General features: G+C 35.9%; 1 long non-coding RNA gene across 4 annotated transcripts; it reads right to left on the bottom strand.

Moving 5' to 3' along the window:
- Window positions 1-7394: 7394 nt before the first annotated feature.
- On the bottom strand, window positions 7395-10885 carry LOC146936359 (uncharacterized). Of its 4 annotated transcripts, XR_015033157.1 has the most exons (6): window positions 10753-10885; window positions 9745-9787; window positions 9457-9551; window positions 9141-9273; window positions 7749-7881; window positions 7395-7625 (listed from the first exon to the last, which is right to left on the bottom strand). It is a non-coding gene; the product is annotated as an uncharacterized LOC146936359 (long non-coding RNA). The 4 variants fall into 4 exon arrangements; XR_015033156.1 differs by having other exon boundaries at window positions 9457-9787; XR_015033158.1 differs by lacking the exon at window positions 9745-9787.
- Window positions 10886-23913: the final 13028 nt, after the last annotated feature.

Here is a 23913-nt window from a genome sequence, read left to right as displayed (position 1 = left end):
ATCACAGTACAGACTCGCATTGAGGAAAAACCTATGTATTTAAGCTTTAGGTTTTTACAGTGAAAGAACGCATCGGAACGCGAGGATCACATGGCCAGTGAGGTTCCAAACGCATGCTTAGTCCATGTTTGTACTTTGTATTATTGATGAGTAACAAGAAACTTCAGAAATGAAGAGAGTGAAATGAGAGAGTAAATTTCATTATTGAATGAATTAATTGTTACAATGTACAAGCATCTATTTATAGGTTCATGAGAGTTTATTATAGCTATCATACATTAACTATATACTGGCACTACTTATATAACTACCATAACAGAAAGTGCAGCTGGCATGTTCAAGTTACTTGCATCCTAAGTAACTTCTTCCTTCTTATTTGCAACATTACTTGCATCGCAAGTAATCTCTTCTTTCCCTTTATTTTGTAACAGCCTCCTACAAGCTGGAGCTTGGACAATAGAGTAAGAAAAGGCTTAGGATGTAGTGGTTTAGTGAAGAAGTCAGCTGCTTGTTCTGCACTTGAAACCGGAAGAAGCTTCATAGTTCCATCTTGTACCTTATCCCTCACAAAGTGACAATCTATTTCTAATTTTTTGGTTCTTTGCTGCAATATGTAAAGCACTTCTGTTGTCACAATACAAAACAGGACGCTTAGCATTGTGAATGTTTAAATCTTTGATAAGATAGATCAGCCACTGCATTTCACAAGCTGCAGCTAAAAGTGCTCTATATTCTACTTCACTGGAAGATCAAGACACTGTGCTTTGTTTTTTGGTGCGCCGTGATATTAGAGAGGAGGCTAAGAAAGAAGCATGAGCCTGTTATGTATCTCCTTATGTCAACACAGCCTGCCCAGTCTGCATCAGTGAACCCTAAAAGTTGTATATGTGAAGACTTAGGGAAAAATAAGCCTTTGCCTGGTGAATTCTTCAAGTATCTAATCACCCTACATGCTGCATTGTAGTGAGTTTTGGTTGGTGCAGATAAGAATTGACTCAGTTGTTGAACAGCAAAGCAAATATCTGGTCTTGTGTTTGTCAGATATATCAATCTGCCTACAAGCCTTCTATATGAGTAAATGTCTTCATAGGGTAGCCCCCCATCATGGTGCAGCTTGATAGAAGGATCCATAGGTGTGGAAACAGGTTTAGAGCCTAATAAACCAGAATCATTGAGCAAATCCAAGCAATATATCCTTTGAGAAACAGATATGCCATTGCTGGAATAAGCAACTTCAAGGCCAAGAAAGTATTTTAGTTTACCCAAATCCTTGATCTTGAAGGATGCATCAAGCAAATGCTTGACTCTTGTGATTTCTGGCAAAGAATTTCCAGTTAAGATAATGTCATCAACATTCACTAATAAAGCAGTGAATGTATCATTTGAAGCATTCACAAAGAGAGTGTGGTCTGCAGAAGCTTGAGTATAACCTTGCTGGGTAAGAAAGAGGGTTAATTTCTCATACCATGATCTGCTGGCCTGCTTTAAACCATAAAGGGATTTATTTAACTTCCAAACTTGATGGGGTTTAGAAGAATGAACACCTTGTGGGATTTGCATGTACACATCTTCATGTAAATCACCATGCAGAAAAGCATTATTCACATCAAGCTGATGCAAAAACCAGTCATTGATTGAGGCCAAAGCAAGAAGCATTCTAACAGTGGTGATCTTTGCTACAGGTGAAAAAGTTTCAAAATAGTCAAGTCCTTCAATCTGACTATACCCTTTAGCAACCAATCTGGCTTTCTACCTTTCAATGGTACCATCAAAATGATATTTGATTTTGAACAACCTTTTGCTCCCTATAGGTTTAACTTTGGGAGGAAAATCAACTAATGTCCATGTACCATTCTTTACTAAAGCCAATATTTCAGCATTCATAGCCTCAACCTAGTGTTCAGATTGCATAGCCTCTTCATAAGATTTGGGTTCAGTGTGTGAAGTGACAGATAAAGTGAAGTGTGATTGTGAAGAAGAAAGAAAATGAGAAGAAGTAAAATTAGACAAAGGATATAGATTACCTGAAGAAGATGAGGTTGGTTGATCTGTGAAGGAGATACAAACATAATCTTGAAGTTTAGCAGGAATGGTTTTAACTCTTTCTGATCTTCTAATGACAAGCTCAACATCATCTATGGGATCATGTATATTAGGTATAGGAGGGTTTTGATTGAGAGGAGGAGAATCATTGTGAATATAAGGAAGGATGTGAGGAGAATCAGAAATGGAATCATGATTATGTGACTCTACATGAGGAACATATACAAGCAATGTATTCGAAGAAAATTTAGGGTCAGAAGGATGAGAAAGTGGATTTGCAAAATCATTTTTATAAGGTAAAACATGTTCATAAAAAACAACATGCCTGGAAATGAAAATTTGCTTCGAATGCAAATCAAAAAGAACAAATCCTTTGACACCAGTTTATAGCCAAGAAAAACACTCTTTCTTGCTCTAGAAGCAAGTTTAGTTCTATGAGAACAAAGAGTGGAAGCAAAACATAATGAACCAAAGACTTTAAAACTATCAAAATCATGGTTTTGATCAAAAAGAAGTTGATGAGGAGATTTGTCCTTTAAAAGTGAAGAAGAAACTCTATTTATGATGTAGGTGGCATGCATAAGAGCATATGACCAAAAATGTTTAGTAAGTTTTGATTGAAAAAGAAGGGCTCTCCCAACATTCAAAATATGTTGATGTTTTCTTTCTACTCTCCCATTTTGTTGGGGAGTTTTAACACAAGATTTTTGATGTAAAATGCCTTTTGAAGCATAAAAATGTTGTAAATCAAATTCAGGACCATTGTCACTTCTGACAATTTTGGCCTTGCAGTCAAATTGATTTTCTGCAAAAAGGATAAAATTTTGAACTTGTAATTGAACTTCTGATTTTGATTTTAATAAAATGATCCATACAAATCTGCTATAATCATCCACAACACTCAAGAAATAACTATGACCATGAATAGATTTAATGGATAAAGGATCCCAAATATCAAAATGCAAAAATTCCATTTTATTGATAGCTCTTTTGGCACTAATACAAAAAGGAAGTTTCTTTTGCTTAGCAAAATGACAAGTTTCACACACTAAGTTGGGATCAGTTTGTAAGATAGGAAATTGCTTATTCATTATAGCTAATCTAGAATGAGATAAATGCCCTAGCCTATAATGCCAAAGAGCTGTAGAGGGGATGATATTTGGATCAACAATAGAGATAGACATGACTCTGGGAATGCTATCTTCAAGCTTTAGTTTGTACAATCCTTCACATAGATCAGCCAAACCAATCTTCTTGTGAGAGGTCATATCCTGCAATTCACAAAACTTATCAAAGAAATGCAAAGTACAATTTGAACTGGAACACAGTTTTGACACTGAAATCAAATTAAAAGAAAAATCTTTGAGATATAGAACTCTGTGTAAAACTAAATGAGGTGTGAGATTGATGGTGCCTGCTATATTAGTGACAACAATGTTATTATTTGGAAGTTTAACATTGGTAGTTTCAATATTATAATAGGTAGTAAACCAGTTCAAAGAGGAACAAATATGGTCACTTGCTCCTGAATCTAATATCCAGAAGTTGGATTTGACACAGGCCAGCCAATGTGAAAAGGTAGAGAACAATAAGCATTACCTGAAGTAGATGCTTCAACTGATGTATGACTAGTTGAAACTGAGCTGCTGACCTGGTTTACCATAGGCTCAGGAGATGAAACCTTAGAAGATTGAATTAAGGCAAGAATGCTTTCATACTGTTCTTTAGTAAATGCAGGCAATGAACTACTAGCAGAAATGTCAGCAGATCCTTTGCAACTTTCATCAGGATCTTCAGTTTGCACAGAATTTGCATTGGAATTGAATTTACCATTACCATAGTTGGGAGGAAAACCATGCTTCCTGTAACAGGTCTCAATAGTGTGGCCTGATTTGCCACAGAAACTGCATTGTCTACCACTTTTCCCTCCCTGAGAAGTGGATCCCTTTCCTTTACCAGATGATTTCTTGGACTCAACATCATTCAAGAAGACTTTACTATCATCAACTACATCAATACCTTGATGACTCTCTTCTTGAGCCACTAATGAATAAACTTTGTTGAGAGGGGGTAATGGATCCATAAGAAAGATTTGAGTGCGAACAATAGAGAAATATTCATTAAGACCACTCAAAAACTGAATCACTTGATCCTCATGCCTAAATTCTTTAACATTTCGCATTGAAGCACACACACATCTCATAGGACAAACGCATGAAGGTGTAGGTCTATGACTATAAAACTCTTCCCAAAGGGATCTCAATTCAGTGTAATAGTCATTAACAGAACCAGTACCTTGCTTGAGATTATTGATCTCAGTTTTGAGCTTCCAAACACGAATGCGATCAGCTTTGCTAAACCGCTCCTTCAACTCGTTCCAAACATCAGAAACATTATCAATATACACAATGCTATGTGCAATATTATTGATAGGCGTTTGGCAAGTGCACCAAATACTATCGAAGTAGTAAAATATTGATCCCACGAGGACTGTTTTTAATCTCAATAATTCAACTACGTTGTACTTTAGGATGTGTAAAATTTGTTTTGATTTGCCACTAGGCAATAGATTAATTTGGTTTCAATAAAATAATTGCTGAAAATAAAATTGGTTTTTAAGAATAAGAGAGAGATGAGTTTAGGTCTTTCGAATCATCAATGTTTCCCTAATTGGTATGTTGCACCTATTCGTGTGAATGATTTTCTAGTCCCACGATAGTTAACAAAATAGTCCTAATCAATCCCTTGAGTTATGACCCTCTTCTCAAACTACAGCCCCTAATCCCTTAGGTGGTCTAATAATCTTTGAAGGTTTAAAGCATGTTAACCTAATATCACTAATAAACGATTATCCATTCCTAGACTAACCATGTTTATTAGAACAATTCAATTAAGTCTAAGTAGAAAGCTATGGTCAGTAGTCATTCATTCTCACTAAATCATATTTATATTTGATCAGGATATAAAAAGCATTAAGAACAATTGAATTGAATAAAGACTAAATAATCATTCACAATAAATAGAGTTTCACAACATCATGTATCAATTAGGGTTACAAAGAATCATCTCAGACCTAACCTCTAATTTATTTAGCTACTCATAATAGTGATTACAAATAACATAATCATTAGAGGGATTAAAACATACACAAAGTGGTGGAAGGATAAAGAAATCGTCCTCCTTGGCCTACTTGTAGTCACAAAATCGCACTTTGCTCTCCTTGATTCGTTCCCCTTGTTTTTGGAATAGACTTCAGCTTAAATAGGCACAGAATATCGCCCAAATCGTGTCACATTTTAAGTGAATCGTGACACGTTTTTACCTTATGGAGCAAGAAACTGAATTAGGGTTTCTCATAATAGTGTCATGTTTTACCAATCGTGACACGTTTCCTTAATGTCGAACCCATGCTTCTGATCTTCACCAAATCGTGTCACGTTTTTGACAAACCGTGACACGTTTCCTTTCTTTGCATTTTCTTCAGTTTTTTGCTCTTTTTGCTGCATAAGTCTTCTTGTGAGCTCCATTTTGTGATAAAAGTACATATAAAATTACGTAATGACAAGATGTCATCACAACCCCAAACTTAAACCATTCCTTGTCCTCAAGGAATTTACTTGCAAAGCTGACAATCGACAGTAAAATAACAATTACCTGATCAAGCGATAGTACCCAAAAGTTCAACACCTTACTAGCTAAAGATGAGCTAGTTTGACTTGTTCGCATCCACCAATTCACAACTCCACGCAACAAATTGAAAAGGGTTCATACACAGAAAAGTTTCTAAATGTCAATCAAAATCAAAATCAAACCCACAATTGTCTCTACCAATCAATCCCCAACCTGTTTCATTTGAGAAACACCCTGCATCAACATTTATTTTAATGAAAACATAAGTATTATAAATAAATATTACCAAAACTCACCAAAACGTACACAACCCCAAAACATTCCAAAATCAAAGCAAAAGGAATCGGTTTGGAATTAAGAAAGTGTGTGATTAAGAAAATTATTATTTCAGCATAATGATGAATGAATCAGATTGGAATTAAGAAAGTTAAAAAGGAATTACTAAAGTTAAAAAGGATTAAGGAATTAAGCAACTTCCAAACAAAAATGATTACCAAACAAAAGAAAAGTAATTTACACTTACTCAATTAGGGTTTGTGAGATGGAGACATATGAAGATTCATTTCAGAGATCGCACTGAAAGTGGGTAACTGAAAGGTCGTGGCGTGATTGCGGGCTTCAATTTCGACGGAGAGGTAGAGATGGCGACGAACACGGTCGCGGTGTGACTGGGGATGGGTGATGGATGGAGGCCACACTGAATCACCGGAGGAGAAGAAGGGGTCACGCTTCAGCCTTCAGCCTTCTCTCTCGTCACGACGGCGAAGATTTCCGGAGGACGGTGGGGAATAGATCTGGTGACGAGAGATCTGGTGTATAGAGGGAGGGGAGCTTTTTTTCACGGAGGTATAAAACAATTTGCACAAAGGCATTTCTGGCGGATTTGATTCATTACTGACAGATTCGTTTATTAATGGCAATGGACCATTACTGACGGATAAGCGGACTACTGACGGATTTATTGCTTCAATTACTGGCGGAATTTGTGTATTACCGACGGATTCGAATGCAACATTATTACTGGCGGATATGTTGCATTACTGGCGGATTATTTAATCTGTTATACTATTACTGTCGTATTTCTGTCGGATTTATATCCCTCAGTAACGCAAAGGAACATTATTGGCGGATCTATTGCATTACTGGCGGAATATTTGATCCGTTATACTATTATTGTCGGACTTATATCCCTCAGTAACGCAAAGACATGTGCATTTACATTATTGGCGGAATATTTCCGCCAGTAATACATCGTAGGTTCTTTATTGATATTACTGGCGGATTTATCCTTCAGTAACGTTATTGAGGGTTTTTTTGGATGTTACTGAAGGTTTATTCCGCCAGTAATTACTGAGGGCCTAAATCCCCCAGTAATGCAATTTTGAATTGGTTAGTAAATTGGGGAATTCTTGTGGTGTTTGGAAACAACCTCTTGTGTAAAAACAGGGTAAGACTGCGTACAATACACCAAATGGTGGGACCCCTTCCCGGACACTACGTATGCGGGAGCTTCAATGTACCGGGTTGCCCCTTTTTTTTTTATTTTTATAAATCATCTTTTTTATCACCACTCTTTATTAAACTTCCAATCAGACATCATAAATTCCCATAAGTTGAGAATTAGCATGCTTATCAAACATCCTATCAACTAGATCGTCTACCCGTGCTGCCGCACATGTCATATATAACCAAAAAGATAATATTAAATTCATTCTACTATATCAAACGAAATTAATACAAATTATGTGACAAACCGATGCATGTTAACAATTCTTGTTTTAATTGACAAAAGAACTTCATTATCCATAACTTTACATGCACAGCCATCAATGTGCAACATATACTACTCCACTTTCAATCTAATAGCATTTTTCCAAGTGATCTGAGTTTCAAAACGTGTCTTGTAACATGGGTATTGACCGCAACTATGGCTAACATCATGAACAAATCACCTGCCAACATTTAAAAACAAATACAATTGGGATGTATATATTAGCGTCTTTACAACATGTATATATATCAATTTGCAAGTAATGTTTCAATTAAAAGTCAGCCGGTTTCACATTTAAACATACCAACAAAGGTTTGTAGACTTCAAAGGTTTGTAAACCAGGTGTGCCAGCAACTTTACACAACGATGTTAGCTTATATGTGGTTGTGTCTTTATACGCCAATTTAACCAATTGCTGAAGATGTAGCCAGTGTTGTCTAGACAAATCAAATAAGGAAAAGACCTTAAAATAAACTCATGCTCAAGCACCCAAACACATAATTGAATCAAAGATTCACAACACGATGCATATCATAAAAAGAAGTTAAAGAGTTAACACCATTTAGAGTGTGAATGTAAATGAAGGAAAGTAAATAGCTCCATAACAATAAATTGATATTATTTGAAAATGAAAACACAACAATCCATTATCAGTAGCAACCAATTTAAATTAAACAAAAATATTGAACCTTTGGTCGGAAATATTAAGGCCATTCATCTTACAAAAAAATGTTCACATCCCATATTCCCTTAATATCGGTTGATAAGACTCTATGAAAGAGAAAAAGAAATGGAGAATGTGCATACAGAACACTTAATTAGATGTAAATTGATTCATTCATTCTTTATTTGTAAGTAAAATAAACTATCAACTATTAATTGTCATCAATTCAGGTAGCTAGCTAGACAGTTATTGTAGTAGATGTGTGGCCTTAATGAGAGGTCTAACAGTTAAATTATCAAACACTGATTGATTTCTAAGTCAAGAAAAACTGTGCAGTTAAAACAACATTGACTTAAAGTATAAACGCAGATAAACAATGCAGAATTGAAATATCAAATATGAAGAAATTTGCATAGCCAGAAAGTGTTATTGTGCAGTAAATCATAGACAGAAAATCTGACTACAAAAATGCAATTGAAACTGCAACAATTAAGAGTAGCACAGGAATATTTGTAACAATTATGTGTCCAAAAATTTGACTTATATACTTTATATATAGAGCTGAAATATGTGTCACAGTTCACTTGCTTTAGAAACCTGCGCTGAGCATGCTAATGGAACAGGCTATATTTATTTTGAGCATGACTTTTTCAATTTTTTGTTGAATCAGGATAGATATAAAACAGATGCACACTTTCAAAACTTTTAGGGGTTGCATATCTTTAATAACAGAGCAAGAACTTTTGGTGAATCCTAACACATTAGTAATGCACTACATTCCTTTACTTCAACAATGATTCATGAGAAATATGCTTTAACAACAACATCAAAGAATACATGAATTTTAATTTTTAATGCAAAACACCATGTTCAAATAAGACATGATTAGATGAACACTTCAAATAACAAAATAGAAATATATAACTAATCAAACTTCTCAAAATTAATGTTAGTCAAAATGGTTGGTTTTTATTTTTGTGGTTGTTTCATCAATGGTTTTTCGAAGCAACATCTTTGATTGTAGCTGCATACCTGTCTCAGATGTTGTTTTTTCCAGCTCTGCAGAGGCTGGTTCTATTTCCGGTTTGTGCGTCTTCACCTACTGTTTTTGCTGACGTCTTTCATGGCTACACTGGGGTTTCGGCATGTTCCCAATATTATGGTCCTGGTCACATGGAAAAAGAACATAATCAGAATAAAAACTTCAAGTGAAGCAAATATATATAGCATGAATTTTTTTAGCAAACAACTTATAGAATAGGAGTATTTTTTCAGATGTAATCCAACTATTTACCAAAAAGACATACAGTTCAGATGAAATAAAAAGTGCAAGGATGAGAATACATACCATGGTTATTATCAAGGACATCATAGTCTTCTATATTCTCGCTTCACTCCATATAGTTGCCTTGCTGATAGTTTATAGATGATCCATTTTTAACACTGTGATAGTATGATGAAAAAATCATAGTGTGAAAAATCAAAATGCAGTTTATATAAATCAGACTACACAATATAAAACCATTCAATATAGAATGCAGTTTGTCTTATCCCAATTAGATTTAAATGATCCTAACTCACCTTTAAACCATTCAATATAGAGTTACTGGTATACACTGTTAAAATAATAACTCACCTTTAATTTCTCCTAATAGGCCTCCAATCTCATTTGATTATAACTAAAAAAAATTCAAATTGTTCAGTTTCGTCATACATTAAAATCATGCCTTTTATTTTTCTAAAATCGATCAGAAAAAGAACAAAAATACCATATCAGTTGGGGTAGATTTCAAAATTTCAGTTATAAAAACAAACTGATATATTAAGTAGGAGAAGAAGAATGGGAGAATCCAAATAACACTCAAGTATAAAAGGTTTGAAGAACATAAAAGAGATGTCATTGAACTGTGATATGACAGAACACCTAGAAGACGAAGCTTCACAGTAGCATACACATAGACGAAAGATGACAGTGTATTACGGTGGCGGTCCTAAGAATACACATAGACGAAGCTTCACAGTATATATATATAATCAAGGAAAAAAAATCCATATCTGCAAATTGGATGTTTGAAAAAAAAAAATACATGACTTGAAATGAATTAATTGACATGGCTCTTGCATACTAAGAATGTTGTTCAGAGTACATATGCTTTAATCATTTACACAAAGGAAATTGAGTTTTACAAACATAAAAAAAAAAAAAAAAGGTGTACATGGAGTTGCAAAGTCAAAAATTTTGTTGAAGGGTAATAAAATCAATGAATTTTTGCCACAAAATTCAAATTAGGTTAGTAAGAGTCATAAAATATGAAGCAAAACAAATTATAAAACTCAGATTTCAACTTAGGTTCAACTTAGGGTTTAGAATCATTGGTTACATAGATATCAACTTAGGGTTTAGAATCAAAGCGTAATGGTGGCAGTAGAGCTATAAAAGGTACACAATCTGATTTCACTACAGATAAAATAGAGGAATGCAATCATTCTCTACCGTAACTACCGACCACCACCGTAACCACCGACCATCTGCCATAGTTCCACTTCCGGCACCGGCACCACCTCCGTAACCAGCGACCATAAAAAAATGAATGAATAATTCTGGAAAAAAATTACAAAAATAAATTTAGAGAGTGAGTGGTACCTTGGACGGAAGAGAAAGACACCACCATGAAGAAAATAATTGCTCCATGTGTGAAATAATGAATAATTGCCTTAATCAAAGTGACAGAGGGAGAAGAAGAGGGAAGCATAGGGCTCAATAGAGTTTGCATCGGTATTGAACAAATAATGGAGAGGTGAGATAATAAGATGCACGTGTTTCAATTTTGAAGGAGTGGGATTTGATCAACGGCTGATGTGCTAACCGCCTCTAATTACAATGATCTAACTGTCTGGATTGATTGGCGCCTAAAAATACAGGATTAGGGTTGTGCAATTAGGCTAACAGTGTATGTTAAGATTATATAAAACATCAAAAGATGAATAACATGCAAAGATGAACTAACACACACATAATTATTTTATTTTTTTATAATCAGACACCATTTTTATCACCACTCATATTAACTTTTTCAAAAGTCATGTCTGTTTTCAAGATGGAACTTAGATATTTCCCAATACACTTCATTATGTCTATCCAGGGGCGGATGTACATATGGGCTATGAGACCCACATGCCTTTTCCCTATATTTTTTTTTAATAATGGATATAACACAAAAGAACAAGTTAGTAGATGAGTATCCTTCAAAAAAAAAAAAAGTTAGTAGATGAGTAAACTATCTCTTTTAGGATGTGTTTTATGTTTGAGTTTCGCAAAGTCATTTGTAGTTTTTGATGTGAATAAATTATTGAGGATGACTAAGTTTTATCCAAATGATTTTATAGATGTGTCGGAAGTGGCGTTATACCATTAACTTAAGAATTATATTACAAATGTTCGATCTGAACGAAAATTTGCTAAGTTGAAATTACTTTCAGATCTTTGTGCAAAACTTTTGGAAACAAATAAATGCAACACATTTGCCATGATTTATAAACTTTTGAAGTTAATTTGCTCTCGCTGGTAGCAACTGCAAGTGTTGAACGTGTTTTTTCAGAAATAAAAGTTGTGAAGAGTAACCTATGTAACAAAATGGGTGATAAATGACTAAATGACCGTCTTGTAACTTATATATAAAGAGATGTTCTTTTGGCAATGATGTCATTTTAGCTCATTTTCAACAATTGGATAGAAGACGAGATTTTGATTGTAATGTATTGCATCAAACAATGTTATTTCTTATTTTTAATATAGTTTGCATTATTTTTTCTTTGAAAATTTAGCCCCATATGTACCAAAAGTTTGGATCCGTCCCTGCGTCAATCTAGCACAATTGAAATTAGTGCCTTGATAAGTTGGTGACTTGCACATAATATAAAAACCTAATATTTATTACGTACTTTACATTTCATAGATCAAATAATTTTTAGCCTATGTTTGGTAATGTGATGCAGCTCGCATAATCGCGGGGAAGACTTCCGGTGAGGGAGAAGATTGGAGGTTTTGGTTTTCACGGTCAAAAATACATTGGATCGCGAGAAAGACGTAGTCCATGTTTGAATTTTATGGTATGTATGGCAAAATCACAGCATGCCACATTAATTTCGACAAAAGCTACACTTAAGACCTTCAACCAAATTGTGTTTCTTTTGTTAAACTTATCATGATTCAAAACATTCACTAATTTTTTTTCCTTCTCGAGCACCCATTTGAACTTTTACTCTATATATATAACAAACCTTTGCATACTAGAGAAGTCGATAGCAACCACTCTTATTGATGCTATTCTTGACTTTGTTAAGGCTCTGTTGTAAACTATAAAAGCAATATTGCAACTTGTATGAGTTGTGTGCACTTATACGGCTTCGTCAGTGCTCCTATGAAAATGTGAAGCGGTGGATAAAAAAAGCGATAAGTAGGCTAACTATTGCGAGCTATATGAGATGTGGGTTCATATACACTTCACTAGAAGCAAGACAAGGTTGCTCTCCTTCGCTCGTTTCGTACTTGATTTACTTATGCACTCCAGTACAAGCTGTGAGTCTGGCCCCTCAAGCGTATTTTCCAAGCAATTTACCCCAAACCCAAAGGGTACCCCAAACCCAAAGGGAACCGGAACATCATTTCAAGTGAGACTTGTAAAAAAGTACATGCAGAGAGATTTTGAAGCAGGGGTGAATGAATGTGAAGAACACTCCAATAAAAGATCAAGATGGTTAATCTTGAAGAGTATGAATTATTTATAAAGATGAAGATCATAGTCCATATGTCTTTCATTTTAAACGACATATAACCTGAATCCTAGAAAATCAGAAGAAGAGAGTTTATGATAGTTTTATATCACACAACTTCTTTAGAGTAATCAGATTCTAAAGGATATTTACAAATTTATGTCATATCACATGGGCATGTATTGCGGTTTAAGTTACCACTGACTAGAGTAATTTCAAATTTTGGTTGTCAGAGATTAAATACACCGCAAACTCGACATAATATAGGATTAAAAATCACATTTATGATAAAATTCAAAACACAGTACGAACAAACCACTTTCTTCTTTATTCAAGCCTTCGCTTGTGACCATCAGTATTCACCACAAAGTTTAAAGTACATGCTGATAACAACTATCTTAGACACAATGACAATCATTTGTCAGCAACAAGGGCTTCAATTTTGTTTTCAATATGAGCTTCATGATCCTCGAGGCGACCTTTGACCGCATCATTTTCCCAACGGATCAACGTTGGCACACCAGTGAGCCTGAACTTCGGATCCACCCTCCATGGGTTCCTCCATGTTGGTCTATCTCCAACATAAGCTTTCAAAAGTGAAATTTCATTAGGTGAAGCCTCCAGCTTCTTGTAGATCACTGGCTCAGCTCTCACATAGCCTAACAAGACAAATAGTACACATCATGAAAAACATAAGGCCAAAACTAGTCATATTTATCATGGATTTTCATAAACTGGAGAAAGCGATGCTTCACAAACTGTCATTTTTTATTAACACAACGAAAACAGAAACATATAGCATCAAATGTAGAAATTTCTTCTTCCCTAACACACACACACATGCATCATTTTTTATTAACTTTTTTAAGTCTTGTCTCTTTTCAAGGCTGAACTTGGATATTTCCCTATAAACCTCATTTTATCTATCCAGCACAATTAGATTTCTTACATCAATAATTGAGTTAGGCTTAATATAAAACCTAATATTTATAACAAACTTTTCATTTCAGAGATCAAATAAGTTTTAGCCTTTGTTTGGTATTGTGGTGTGGCTAGCAAAATCACAGTACAGACTCGCATTGAGGAAAAACCTATGTATTTAAGCTTTAGGTTTTTACAGTGAAAGAACGCATCGGAACGCGAGGATCACATGGCCAGTGAGGTTCCAAACGCATGCTTAGTCCATGTTTGTACTTTGTATTATTGATGAGTAACAAGAAACTTCAGAAATGAAGAGAGTGAAATGAGAGAGTAAATTTCATTATTGAATGAATTAATTGTTACAATGTACAAGCATCTATTTATAGGTTCATGAGAGTTTATTATAGCTATCATACATTAACTATATACTGGCACTACTTATATAACTACCATAACAGAAAGTGCAGCTGGCATGTTCAAGTTACTTGCATCCTAAGTAACTTCTTCCTTCTTATTTGCAACATTACTTGCATCGCAAGTAATCTCTTCTTTCCCTTTATTTTGTAACAGCCTCCTACAAGCTGGAGCTTGGACAATAGAGTAAGAAAAGGCTTAGGATGTAGTGGTTTAGTGAAGAAGTCAGCTGCTTGTTCTGCACTTGAAACCGGAAGAAGCTTCATAGTTCCATCTTGTACCTTATCCCTCACAAAGTGACAATCTATTTCTAATTTTTTGGTTCTTTGCTGCAATATGTAAAGCACTTCTGTTGTCACAATACAAAACAGGACGCTTAGCATTGTGAATGTTTAAATCTTTGATAAGATAGATCAGCCACTGCATTTCACAAGCTGCAGCTAAAAGTGCTCTATATTCTACTTCACTGGAAGATCAAGACACTGTGCTTTGTTTTTTGGTGCGCCGTGATATTAGAGAGGAGGCTAAGAAAGAAGCATGAGCCTGTTATGTATCTCCTTATGTCAACACAGCCTGCCCAGTCTGCATCAGTGAACCCTAAAAGTTGTATATGTGAAGACTTAGGGAAAAATAAGCCTTTGCCTGGTGAATTCTTCAAGTATCTAATCACCCTACATGCTGCATTGTAGTGAGTTTTGGTTGGTGCAGATAAGAATTGACTCAGTTGTTGAACAGCAAAGCAAATATCTGGTCTTGTGTTTGTCAGATATATCAATCTGCCTACAAGCCTTCTATATGAGTAAATGTCTTCATAGGGTAGCCCCCCATCATGGTGCAGCTTGATAGAAGGATCCATAGGTGTGGAAACAGGTTTAGAGCCTAATAAACCAGAATCATTGAGCAAATCCAAGCAATATATCCTTTGAGAAACAGATATGCCATTGCTGGAATAAGCAACTTCAAGGCCAAGAAAGTATTTTAGTTTACCCAAATCCTTGATCTTGAAGGATGCATCAAGCAAATGCTTGACTCTTGTGATTTCTGGCAAAGAATTTCCAGTTAAGATAATGTCATCAACATTCACTAATAAAGCAGTGAATGTATCATTTGAAGCATTCACAAAGAGAGTGTGGTCTGCAGAAGCTTGAGTATAACCTTGCTGGGTAAGAAAGAGGGTTAATTTCTCATACCATGATCTGCTGGCCTGCTTTAAACCATAAAGGGATTTATTTAACTTCCAAACTTGATGGGGTTTAGAAGAATGAACACCTTGTGGGATTTGCATGTACACATCTTCATGTAAATCACCATGCAGAAAAGCATTATTCACATCAAGCTGATGCAAAAACCAGTCATTGATTGAGGCCAAAGCAAGAAGCATTCTAACAGTGGTGATCTTTGCTACAGGTGAAAAAGTTTCAAAATAGTCAAGTCCTTCAATCTGACTATACCCTTTAGCAACCAATCTGGCTTTCTACCTTTCAATGGTACCATCAAAATGATATTTGATTTTGAACAACCTTTTGCTCCCTATAGGTTTAACTTTGGGAGGAAAATCAACTAATGTCCATGTACCATTCTTTACTAAAGCCAATATTTCAGCATTCATAGCCTCAACCTAGTGTTCAGATTGCATAGCCTCTTCATAAGATTTGGGTTCAGTGTGTGAAGTGACAGATAAAGTGAAGTGTGATTGTGAAGAAGAAAGAAAATGAGAAGAAGTAAAATTAGACAAAGGATATAGATTACCTGAAGAAGATGAGGTTGGTTGATCTGTGAAGGAGATACAAACATAATCTTGAAGTTTAGCAGGAATGGTTTTAACTCTTTCTGATCTTCTAATGACAAGCTCAACATCATCTATGGGATCATGTATATTAGGTATAGGAGGGTTTTGATTGAGAGGAGGAGAATCATTGTGAATATAAGGAAGGATGTGAGGAGAATCAGAAATGGAATCATGATTATGTGACTCTACATGAGGAACATATACAAGCAATGTATTCGAAGAAAATTTAGGGTCAGAAGGATGAGAAAGTGGATTTGCAAAATCATTTTTATAAGGTAAAACATGTTCATAAAAAACAACATGCCTGGAAATGAAAATTTGCTTCGAATGCAAATCAAAAAGAACAAATCCTTTGACACCAGTTTATAGCCAAGAAAAACACTCTTTCTTGCTCTAGAAGCAAGTTTAGTTCTATGAGAACAAAGAGTGGAAGCAAAACATAATGAACCAAAGACTTTAAAACTATCAAAATCATGGTTTTGATCAAAAAGAAGTTGATGAGGAGATTTGTCCTTTAAAAGTGAAGAAGAAACTCTATTTATGATGTAGGTGGCATGCATAAGAGCATATGACCAAAAATGTTTAGTAAGTTTTGATTGAAAAAGAAGGGCTCTCCCAACATTCAAAATATGTTGATGTTTTCTTTCTACTCTCCCATTTTGTTGGGGAGTTTTAACACAAGATTTTTGATGTAAAATGCCTTTTGAAGCGTAAAAATGTTGTAAATCAAATTCAGGACCATTGTCACTTCTGACAATTTTGGCCTTGCAGTCAAATTGATTTTCTGCAAAAAGGATAAAATTTTGAACTTGTAATTGAACTTCTGATTTTGATTTTAATAAAATGATCCATACAAATCTGCTATAATCATCCACAACACTCAAGAAATAACTATGACCATGAATAGATTTAATGGATAAAGGATCCCAAATATCAAAATGCAAAAATTCCATTTTATTGATAGCTCTTTTGGCACTAATACAAAAAGGAAGTTTCTTTTGCTTAGCAAAATGACAAGTTTCACACACTAAGTTGGGATCAGTTTGTAAGATAGGAAATTGCTTATTCATTATAGCTAATCTAGAATGAGATAAATGCCCTAGCCTATAATGCCAAAGAGCTGTAGAGGGAATGATATTTGGATCAACAATAGAGATAGACATGACTCTGGGAATGCTATCTTCAAGCTTTAGTTTGTACAATCCTTCACATAGATCAGCCAAACCAATCTTCTTGTGAGAGGTCATATCCTGCAATTCACAAAACTTATCAAAGAAATGCAAAGTACAATTTGAACTGGAACACAGTTTTGACACTGAAATCAAATTAAAAGAAAAATCTTTGAGATATAGAACTCTGTGTAAAACTAAATGAGGTGTGAGATTGATGGTGCCTGCTATATTAGTGACAACAATGTTATTATTTGGAAGTTTAACATTGGTAGTTTCAATATTATAATAGGTAGTAAACCAGTTCAAAGAGGAACAAATATGGTCACTTGCTCCTGAATCTAATATCCAGAAGTTGGATTTGACACAGGCCAGCCAATGTGAAAAGGTAGAGAACAATAAGCATTACCTGAAGTAGATGCTTCAACTGATGTATGACTAGTTGAAACTGAGCTGCTGACCTGGTTTACCATAGGCTCAGGAGATGAAACCTTAGAAGATTGAATTAAGGCAAGAATGCTTTCATACTGTTCTTTAGTAAATGCAGGCAATGAACTACTAGCAGAAATGTCAGCAGATCCTTTGCAACTTTCATCAGGATCTTCAGTTTGCACAGAATTTGCATTGGAATTGAATTTACCATTACCATAGTTGGGAGGAAAACCATGCTTCCTGTAACAGGTCTCAATAGTGTGGCCTGATTTGCCACAGAAACTGCATTGTCTACCACTTTTCCCTCCCTGAGAAGTGGATCCCTTTCCTTTACCAGATGATTTCTTGGACTCAACATCATTCAAGAAGACTTTACTATCATCAACTACATCAATACCTTGATGACTCTCTTCTTGAGCCACTAATGAATAAACTTTGTTGAGAGGGGGTAATGGATCCATAAGAAAGATTTGAGTGCGAACAATAGAGAAATATTCATTAAGACCACTCAAAAACTGAATCACTTGATCCTCATGCCTAAATTCTTTAACATTTCGCATTGAAGCACACACACATCTCATAGGACAAACGCATGAAGGTGTAGGTCTATGACTATAAAACTCTTCCCAAAGGGATCTCAATTCAGTGTAATAGTCATTAACAGAACCAGTACCTTGCTTGAGATTATTGATCTCAGTTTTGAGCTTCCAAACACGAATGCGATCAGCTTTGCTAAACCGCTCCTTCAACTCGTTCCAAACATCAGAAACATTATCAATATACACAATGCTATGTGCAATATTATTGATAGGCGTTTGGCAAGTGCACCAAATACTATCGAAGTAGTAAAATATTGATCCCACGAGGACTGTTTTTAATCTCAATAATTCAACTACGTTGTACTTTAGGATGTGTAAAATTTGTTTTGATTTGCCACTAGGCAATAGATTAATTTGGTTTCAATAAAATAATTGCTGAAAATAAAATTGGTTTTTAAGAATAAGAGAGAGATGAGTTTAGGTCTTTCGAATCATCAATGTTTCCCTAATTGGTATGTTGCACCTATTCGTGTGAATGATTTTCTAGTCCCACGATAGTTAACAAAATAGTCCTAATCAATCCCTTGAGTTATGACCCTCTTCTCAAACTACAGCCCCTAATCCCTTAGGTGGTCTAATAATCTTTGAAGGTTTAAAGCATGTTAACCTAATATCACTAATAAACGATTATCCATTCCTAGACTAACCATGTTTATTAGAACAATTCAATTAAGTCTAAGTAGAAAGCTATGGTCAGTAGTCATTCATTCTCACTAAATCATATTTATATTTGATCAGGATATAAAAAGCATTAAGAACAATTGAATTGAATAAAGACTAAATAATCATTCACAATAAATAGAGTTTCACAACATCATGTATCAATTAGGGTTACAAAGAATCATCTCAGACCTAACCTCTAATTTATTTAGCTACTCATAATAGTGATTACAAATAACATAATCATTAGAGGGATTAAAACATACACAAAGTGGTGGAAGGATAAAGAAATCGTCCTCCTTGGCCTACTTGTAGTCACAAAATCGCACTTTGCTCTCCTTGATTCGTTCCCCTTGTTTTTGGAATAGACTTCAGCTTAAATAGGCACAGAATATCGCCCAAATCGTGTCACATTTTAAGTGAATCGTGACACGTTTTTACCTTATGGAGCAAGAAACTGAATTAGGGTTTCTCATAATAGTGTCATGTTTTACCAATCGTGACACGTTTCCTTAATGTCGAACCCATGCTTCTGATCTTCACCAAATCGTGTCACGTTTTTGACAAACCGTGACACGTTTCCTTTCTTTGCATTTTCTTCAGTTTTTTGCTCTTTTTGCTGCATAAGTCTTCTTGTGAGCTCCATTTTGTGATAAAAGTACATATAAAATTACGTAATGACAAGATGTCATCACAACCCCAAACTTAAACCATTCCTTGTCCTCAAGGAATTTACTTGCAAAGCTGACAATCGACAGTAAAATAACAATTACCTGATCAAGCGATAGTACCCAAAAGTTCAACACCTTACTAGCTAAAGATGAGCTAGTTTGACTTGTTCGCATCCACCAATTCACAACTCCACGCAACAAATTGAAAAGGGTTCATACACAGAAAAGTTTCTAAATGTCAATCAAAATCAATGTCAATGCACACTTTGAGGTCTTTAAGGGTTATAACGGGGCTTAGGTGAAGGTGGGATAATATTTGGATAAGTAGGCTACACAAAATTTGAGTTAGGCATTCCTACGGAAGTTAAGCACAAAATTCAATCCAACACATTCATTCACCTCATAGAACAACAATTGCAAAGGTACTAGAGAATATTTATAACAGTTGGGATAATCGAGTTTGAAGTTACTCGGATTTTCAATGTTTTGTCCCTTTTTTCATCATTCAATTTCATTTTTTTTTGATACACCATTTTTGTGTGTATTTTTGCATGACAATTCTTTCTTTTGTTTTATTATTCTCTAATACCCCCACCCCAAACTTTGTTGGATGCAAATTCCAATAGCAACACCAAACTTAATCTTTAGCAACATTCTACAATGCCTAACTCAGAAAAACAATATGGGACAAGTCCTAAAAGTCTCTAAGCTTGTAATGTAGTTTGTCACCGAACAAAAAGTTCTAATCCTGCCGGCTCAAAGTGGTTAAGAAAAGGATAAAATATAACAATTAACAATCAGGGTAGGCTTCAAAAGGCTCACAGGACCAAGCACTTTTGCCTCAGTGTGCTAATGACAAAGATCAATCAATAGTAGAGAAAAATCGCAAGTTCTAGAAATGTAAATGCACGGAATATTCTAATATAAGTAAATTGAAAAACAAAATTTGGCAATGAACCTTATGGCTGAGATTTCTGAGAGTTGTGACTACCTATCTTTACTGCCGTACACTTCGCCTTTGAAAACCAAGTCACTCCTCCTTTTGAACTTTTGGAATACCACTTGAACAAACATTTCTTATCAAACTGTAAAAAGTCAACTAAACAAGCAAATTCATCAATAATAAACAAGTGCAGGAATAATTACATAAACGGGGGGTACAACCGAGTTAAACTAAATGAAAGCAAGTAAAATTCTTCGAACATAAAATTAAGAGTACATAACCAAAGTGCTGAAACAAAAATAGAAAAATAACAAAAGATGGGCCATCAGTAGCCCACTCAATCCTGCATCTGGTCCTCCGGAATCCATGTGCTGGGGTTCTCCTCCTCATAGGTGTCTTCCCCAAAGTGATATCTAAATTGGGCGCCACCAGCAGCAAAGTCAGCTCTGATCTCCTGCTCTCTCGCCTGAGCTCGACCTCTGGTGACATCAAAGTAGTGGTCCATAGCCTCCTCGGACCCATCAAAACGCTCAAAAGGGCCCGTCATCTTCCTTCTGTTAAGGCAGATCGCCTCAGTGAATTCCTGACCAAACCTCAGACGGTTCCAGTACTCTTGATCTGACACCTCATTCATCCAGTTGGCATGGCCGAACATATAGTCTAGCATCATAGGATGAATAGGTGCATAAGCACCTTGCTGACTGCTCCCCTCTCCAGAAAATGTCTGAGGTGGAGGTGGTTGTGGTTGCGGCTGTCCTTCTGTTGCCATAAGATCCTTTATGCGCTCCTGGTAGTCCTTTACAAACCCCTCCATGTATGTGTTGGTGATAGGCTTCATCATTGGAGCATCCAAATCATTGGCAAAAAGATCACAGTCAGCCACCTCACAAAGCCAGCAAATAAGGCTCAAATGAGGCAAAGCCTTCTTGTCACCTATAGAAAATTCAACAATATTATTGGCGATCAACTCACCAACATTAATAGGAGCACCATCCATAATAGCCGCGATCGTGTGGACTCGCACCAATGGAATTTCAGAAGAGCAAGAGGTGCCCTCGAGTGTTTGCACCACAAATGATGCCCAAGCTTTAGCGACTGGCTTGAAGTCAGACTTCAAAAGCATCTGCTTCCCTCCTTTCCAGGTAGCCCCCTCTACACACATCTGCAGTAGCAATTCTTCCCAAGCTTCATCATCCCAATTCCCACAAGTTTCCCTTCTCCTCTTGACATCACATTGTTCTGGTGGAACAATCTTCAACAAGTTATTAATCGCCTCAGGTGAGAAATCAATGTCCTTCCCACGTACATAAGACCCATACCTCCTCCCGAAAAATCGAGCATTGGCATAAAACTCCAAGGCCAATGTCTTGTTAGCCTGTTCGAAGATCATCCCATTTAGACCATGCCAATCCCGAGTAGTTAGTGCTTGCTTAAACTCAGGATTCTTCAACAATTTTGGGAGCAAGAAGGCTCGCTCCGGTATCACCCTGTAATGCTTGATGTCTTTGAAGCGGTCACGAGCTTGTGAGTTTAAAAAGCGGTGGTTCACGGATGGTGGTGGTGGTTCATTTGTAGGTTTAGGTTTGACCGATTTCTTTCTAGGGTTGTCGGTTTTGGATTTCTTGGTGGCTTTTTGGGTGGATGCTTGGCCCTTGTTACGTGTCTCGACCATGGTTAGGGTTGGTGAAAGTTAGGGTTTGTAGAAAATGAATATTAGGGTTAGGGTTAGGGTTAGGGTGGGGATGGTGAATATGATGAAGATTTGTTGTTTGTTGGTGATGATGAAGGTAGATGATGATTGGTAGAAAAAGGTTAGGGTTCTGGGAAAATTTTGGCAGAGTTTGGCTGCTTTTGGAAGTGGATGGAATGAAAATCGTGTTGGTTATATTTATAGGTTGGGGAAATCGTGTCACATTTGGCCAAAAACGTGTCACGGTTTCAGTTTTGTAACGGTCAGAATTTGAAAACCACCAAAATTATGTCACGTTTGGGCAAAAATGTGTCACGATTTCTATTTTTGAAAATTTTCTTACCCAGAAAACGTGTCACGTTTTGGCCAACGTGACACGATTTTGCAATGTCGAATGACACCATTTTTTAACTTAGGGAACATTTTGGGTGTTAAAATCGTGTCACGATTTCAGTATCGTGACACATTTTTAGCAATGTCGAATGACACCCAATTTTAACTTAGAAAAAATCTTGAAGAGCCTCAGAGGGTAGGCAAATCGTGTCACGATTTGCCCAAAACGTGTCACGAATTGCACAGTACTGGTCAGCAAAAAATTTTCTTCCTCTGTTTGTTTCAGCAAAAAATCTTTGTGTTTTTGATTTTTTTGAAAGCAATAAAAATTAAGAAATACTACCTGAAATACACATGTGGGTTGCCTCCCACAAAGCGCTTCTTTACCGTCACTAGCTTGACATATGATGACCCCTAAGGATCATTCAGAATAAGTCCTACCCTTGCTTTCAGTAGGTCGCCACCCAGATATTGTAACGCCCACTTTTTCATAATTGTTATTTGAATTGATTTATTAGAATACTATGTGAAATATTATTAATATATGTTATATTGGTGAGATACATGTTATAGTTATTAAATAGGTATTTTTCTAAGTGGGGGAGAAATATTATTATTAGTAGAAATAATTAATTATTAAGGAAAAGAGTAGGATTGTGGTGAGAAGAGCAATTAGGGAAAGAATAAAGTCTGTAAGTGAGAAAGAAAAACAGAACGCGTACAATTGGAAAAGAAGAGAGAAAGAAGAGAAGTCAGAGAGAACCCTAAGAACGAAGAACGCGGCTGTCGGATTTCAGAAAGATAATCTAAGGTAAGGGTGAGTCTAACTCTCATTATTAACAAGTTTTGATTCATAGAAGTGGTCAATTGTTGTAGGATTAAGGGATTGGGATTAGGTCAAAAATCATTAAAAGTGGAAGAATTAAGTGAACTTTGATGTAGTTTGATGTAGACAGATGTTAATTAGTCATAGAAAACGTTTAGATGTCGATTTGTGATGAATTTGGGGCATGGGTAATGAGAATTCGAGTGCTGAGATGAGAGGACAGAGCTGCGACAGAACCCTGTTCTGTCATCGCTCGCAACTGCGAGCGTTCCCACTCGCAACTGCGAGCAACCTGTTGAGCTCACCATTGCGAGTAGCTTTCCTCGCAACTGCGAGTAACCCCTTAGCTCGCAACTGCGAGTAATGTTGTGCGCAACTGCGAGTTCCCATGATGAACTCGCCATTGCGAGTAGTTTAGCTTGCCACTGCGAGTTAGTGCAGTACAGACCTGCTGTTACGCACATTGTTGCAGTTTTGACTTGTTTCTTTGATGATATAGGTTCTGATGTATAAATGAAAAATGTTGTTGACTCAATCGTTGTTCCAGTAGATGCTGTTTGATGTGATGAAACCCTTGTGAGTAAT

Source organism: Medicago sativa, chromosome 3 (assembly GCF_051527215.1).
Source record: "Medicago sativa cultivar Bolivia chromosome 3, Bolivia_mono, whole genome shotgun sequence".
NCBI lineage: Eukaryota > Viridiplantae > Streptophyta > Magnoliopsida > Fabales > Fabaceae > Medicago > Medicago sativa.
Note: the sequence above shows the minus strand (reverse complement) of the source record. Positions and strands in the feature narration are given on the sequence as shown.